Genomic DNA, 5,870 nt, shown 5'->3' on the forward strand with positions numbered 1-5,870 from the left:
CGCGCAGGTGCGCGGGGCGCGCGGACACGGGCGGCGAACTCGCGGCCCCGCACCCGCTGCCCTCGCGGCCCTAACGTCCCGGCGCGACTGAGCCGCCGAGACGCCCAGGCGGGAGCGACCGGGAGGAGAAGGGCAGCCTCCCCTCTCGGTCCTGTCCGATATTAGCTTCCCAGGACGCTCTGGAGACAGAGAGGGAGAGGTGGAAGTAGAGCCGAGGGAAAGGAAGAACTCCGTGCGATTTTCCTCATCTGAAAACCGCATGACGATGAAATCGGGGTCCCGTCGCTGGTGGAGGTGAGTCGAGTTCCCGTCTCCAGTGGGAGCCAAAGCCTTGGCCTGGCTACCAGTGAGTGAGCGGCCCCTGTTCCTTTGGCGTTTGAACGTCTCCCCCGGGCTCTCTGTGGATTCCAAGGAGGCAACTGGTAAATTTATTTTTAATGCAGTTACTTGAAGTAAGAGTACTTTCAAATCTTTTAGCAAAGGAAACGGTTTCTGATGGGTTTTGAATGAGGACTTCCAGGAGTGCGGGAAAGTAGAGAAAGCAACTGCAGTTGAAAATCACACACCCAGGAACTGCACTACAGCCACGTGGGTTTGGCTCTTAGGCTGGACGCATTTTATTTTAAATGCACTGTTGGTTGAATTTAAGATGAATTTAGGACGTTCGTGATGCATAGTTTAATTTTAATAGTTTTTAACTTAAATACACATTTTAAAAGTCATATAACAAGCACATGAAGGCTGCCATTTTTACAAAAATGGAAAAGAAAGACGATGTGTAAATGAGAAAGTATCATAAAATGGTTTTAAATATTGGTTGTTTGCACTGAAGTTTTTCCCCCCTTGGATAGGTAACCTCGAACTCCTCTTTCTACAAAATCTAACAATCACTGCAAGACCCAAGATTCGACTTTCTAGCTCCAACCTACTCTTCCCTACACCTTTTCTCAGCATCTCTCCCTCATCTTTTTTAATACAATAAAAGTCTATTCTTACCCAGCCTCCAACTTCAACCTCATAGTCAACTAACAGTTGGGTAAGTTAGAGGCCCTCCCTGGGACTTTATCTCCCTACAAAGAACAGAGAATTCCAAACCAAACGTTGTATTCATGGTCATAAATAATAGAAAATTTTGCTCTAGCCAAAGAACTGGAATATGAACTTTGTTTTCAATAAAAATCTAGATTCGTGGTTGAGTGTTGCAGACATTTTGTCTCTCCATCAGCTCTAACGGTAACTGGAGATTTCGTTTTTCTGGAAGCTGCAATAGAGGATCTTTGGCTAAGGGACCAGACATAATATGGGAGGACATATGTCTTACAATGAGATGAGAGAAGTTAAGGGACCACAGATCTTGATTTGTATGTTGGCTACTTTGGTATGTACACATTTCAAAATTTGCTGAGATGTGTGAAAAAGTCAAAGCTGGAAGACTTACTATTGAGCTGCATATTACTATAAACAAGACAGTGTGGGAGTGACAGAAGGATTGAGGCACCTAAAATAGACCACCTCTGGTCAAATGATTTTCCAAAAAGAGACACAAAAGCAATTCAATGGGGAAAGGACTATGGTTTCAACAAATAGCATTGGAACAACTAGATATCTACATAGTGAAAAAACCTACAATCCCTACCTTACAATAGACATGAAAGCTAATTTGAGTTGGATCATAGACCAAATGATACACGTGCTACAACTATAAAGTTTTAGAAAAAAATGCATGAGAACATCCTTATGACCTGGTGGTAAGCGAAGTAAATATTATACAAAAAAAAGTAAAAAAGAAAAATGACAAGTTAGACTTTAACAATATTAAATATTAAAATGATAAATTAGAATTTAAAATATTAAACTAATATTAGTCTAATTAAATTAGACTTTAACAATATTCATACTTATAATATTAAATATTAAAATTATAAAAATAATTAAAATACTTAAAATGTCTTCTCATTAAAGATTCCATTCAGTGAAAAGGCAAATCACAGACTGGGAAAAAAATATTCACAAAACATATCTGACAAAGACCCTATCTCCAGAATTTAAAATGACCTCTTGTAATCAATATTAAAAGCTGAAACACCCATTTTTTAAAATGGGCAAAAGCTTAAACAGACACTTCAGAGAGAAAGATATACCAATGGCCAGTAAGCACATATAATAGTGCTCAATATCACTAGTTACCAGGGAAATAGATATTAAAACTGCACTGAGATACCACTGCACCCACCACTGCATGGCTAAAATTGTAAAGCCTGGAAACACCAAATCTTGGTGAAGATGTGGAACAGCCAGAACTCTCACACGTTTTTTGGGAATGTGTTATAACCATTTTGGTTTTAGTTTCTTACACATGTAAACATAAATTTACATAAACATCCCTTTATTTCCATAAATTCTTCACCTAGATAGTCTTCCAGGAGAACTGAAAACAAATGTCCAAACCAAGAATGTTCGTAGTGTCTTTATTAACTATAGCCCAAAGTAGAAACTACTCAAGTGTCCATTATCAGGACACTGGTAAACAGATTGTAACAGATCCATATAGTGGGATGCTATTCAGCAATAAAAAGGCATAAACTTTTGATATACTCCACAATATAAAGAAAACTCAGAGACATTATGAAGAATACAGCAGCATACATACTCCCATGATTCCATTTACAAGAATTTCTAGGAGAAGCAAAACTAAGGTGCAAAATATCAGCACAATAATTTTCAAAAATAATGCAGAGGATAATGACAATGAGGGTGATGATTCTACTGATTATGATATTATTGAGTAGCTACTAAATTCAGGCACAGACAACAACGACAGAATGAAGTGGTTACTCTCATTAGCCCCATTTTATAGAAGAAAGAATTGAGGCACATGAAGTATAAGCTACTTCTCCAAGACCACACAAGGGCAGGATCAGATTTGCAAACCAGAGCCTGGGCTCCTGAACACAAATTGATCAGATCTTTCTTCTTCTCAGTTTTAGGTATTTCTGGTTTTCTCAGATGTAGGGGTGAGAAAAGGAGAGAGAAGGAAAGAGAGGGCAAGAGGAGGAGTGAGGGATAGAAACACAAAGATCTGTAGTCAACAAAGAGCAGAGCAGGAAACTATTATGAATGTTTTTACATCAAAGGTTATAAGAATTTCTGGGAGGTTGGTGATCTGCAAGCAAGTCAAAGATTCTTAAGCCAAAGTGGTTAAGTATTGTGCTGAGGTCAGGACATGAATCATAAATTTTAAAGCTGAAAACTAAAATATTAAAGTTTCTAGAAGAAAATGTAGGAAAACATATTCACAATCTTGGGCAGGAGAGATGTCTTAGAGTAAGATACCTTAACAATAAAAGAAAAAATAAAGAAATTAGATTTCATCAAAATTAAAAACTTCTGCTCATCAAAAATCACCATAAGAAAGTAAAAAGGCAATCCATAGAGTAGGAAAAGATATTTGCAATATTCTTACCAGAATATGACTCAAATTTTGAATGGATAGAGAACTTCTAGAAGTCAATAATAAAAGCCAAAGCATTAAAAATTAGCAAAACACCAGAATAGGCTTTCTTCACAAAAGATAATTTCTAAATGAGCAAAAGACATAAGATGCTCATATTATTATTTGTTAGGGAAGCACAAATTAAAACCACAGTGAGATACCTTTATGCACTCACAAAAATCAGTAAACTTTTAAAGAGGGAGAACAACTGCTGAAAAGAATATAGAGTAACTATACCTGGTTGCTGTTGACAAGGTAAAATCACACAGTCATTCTGGAAAACTGTTTGGCAGTTCCTAATAAAGTTAAATTTACGCCTATCCCATGACCTAGCAATTCCACGACAAAATATATACTCTAAAAATGAATGCACATGTATAAGGGCTTTGTTTACAATGGCCCAAACTAGAAATTATCCAAGTATCATCAACAGCAGTATGGTCACACATGGGAATAACACTCATCAAGAACACTATAATACACTTAGCAGTATGGATGCATCTCAAAAACATTATGTAGCATGGGGGGGGGGGAGCCAGACACACAAAAAAGTATATTCACTTCTGTGAATTTCAAAAATAGTCAACACTAACCTATGGAGATAGAAATCAGAACCGTTTATATCTACTTAATCATATGTTTTTGTTGAACCATTTTAAAGTAAGTTCTATCATGATCATTGAACCTAAATACTTCAGCATGCAAATGACTTCATTGACTCCAATATTCCTTAATTCAGTCTTTCAATCCACTAGACTAGGGCCAGCAATTTTTTTTGTAAAGTGCCCAATAGTAAGTAGTTTAGGCTTTGTAGTCCATATGGTCTCTGTTGAAATGCTCAGCTCTGCCATTGTAACACAAAGGCAGCCATAGATAATACATAAATGAATAAGTATGGTTGTATTCCAATAAAACTTTATTTACTAAACAGCTCTGAGTGGGATTTGGCCAGCAAGCCATAGTTTACTGACCCCTGCACAAAAATCACAGTTCTTTTTTCATACCCAAAGTATCACAACTCATGATAGTGAGAATTCCTTCAAGCTGGCTATGTGTTTTTTAAAGATCCTAGTGCGTTGTTAACGAATCACTGCCTTCTGATCTAAGCTTTCCCATGCTCGCCCTGTAATTCCCCAGCACCATTCCTGGAAGTAGTCATTTCTTTAAGAAATCTTGATTCATTTTGTAGGGAATAGTATTAAAGATAAAAACCTGGATACTATGCATAATCATGGACCTTTGGGTGATGTTGCTTTTAAATCAGTTCACAGCGCTATAGTAGATTGTAACTGAATTTATTTATTTTACATATATAAAATGTTCATTTGAAAATAGCAGTAGGGTGCCTGGGTGGCTTCGTGGGTTGAGGCCCCATTTCTTGATTTTGGCTCAGGTCATGATCTCAGGGTCTGGGAATCGAGTCCTGAGTTGCGCTCCACGCTCAGCAGGAAGTCTGCTTCAAGATTCTCTCTTTCCCTCTGCCCTACCCCCACTCACTGTCTCTCTAAAATAAATAAACAAATCTTTTTAAAAAATGCTTTAAAAATAAAAGTGATTTGGGACACCTGGCCGGCTCAGTCAGTAGAGCATCTGACTCTTGATTTTGGGGTGGTGAGTTCCAGCCCTACGTTGGGTGGAGAGATTATTTTTTAAAAATAAAATAAATTAATTTTAAAAAATAACAATGATTATGCCTGTTTGGGGCCTTGTAATTTTTTCTTTTCTCTTGGGCTCAAAATCTTGATTGCGAGTTAACAAAGTTACTTATCTAACTTGTTGCTAAAGTGTAAAGTCCTTTCAAAACAACAAAAAGAAATCAGAATGATTTGCTTAAGCAAAGCATGAGTAGGTGGGAATTGGTTGGAAAGGACTGTATTGATGTTTCTGAGCTGACAGAAATTTTGTATAGCTTTATCTAGGTGTGGATGGTTTTACATCAAAAATATTAAAGGAGGCACCGCAAACGCCTGCGGGTTTGTGGCGCGCCGTGATCGTATAGTGGTTAGTACTCTGCGTTGTGGCCGCAGCAACCTCGGTTCGAATCCGAGTCACGGCAGTAACTGCTATCTTTCTTGACAAAATTTGGAAAGTATTTTATCCTTGGTTTTAATCTCCTCATCACTTTTTGTGGCCTAACATCAGGGTTTGCGGTGGCTCCCTAATACTTTGCAGTCAGGAGAAGGGGAGGAAATCCGACCCTGCACTAACCTGGGATCAGGTATTCGGTCTTCCAAAACCGTGCCTCATATCTGAGCATGCGCAGAACTATCCCAAAAGGTAAAGGGCTATCCATTTACGTAACGGTGTAGCCGTAACCGTTTTTCTGGTTGGGATATTTCAGATGTTGATGGGGCCTTTTTAGACACTATGACAACGA

At 38.2% G+C, this 5,870-nt stretch overlaps 1 non-coding gene across 1 annotated transcript; it reads left to right on the forward strand.

Moving 5' to 3' along the window:
• Nucleotides 1-5,477: 5,477 nt before the first annotated feature.
• TRNAH-GUG (transfer RNA histidin (anticodon GUG)) lies at nt 5,478-5,549 on the forward strand. Its single transcript has one exon. It is a non-coding gene; the product is annotated as a tRNA-His (tRNA).
• Nucleotides 5,550-5,870: the final 321 nt, after the last annotated feature.

The sequence above is a fragment of the Ursus arctos genome, unplaced genomic scaffold, assembly GCF_023065955.2.
Source record: "Ursus arctos isolate Adak ecotype North America unplaced genomic scaffold, UrsArc2.0 scaffold_12, whole genome shotgun sequence".
Classification (NCBI taxonomy): Eukaryota; Metazoa; Chordata; class Mammalia; order Carnivora; family Ursidae; genus Ursus; species Ursus arctos.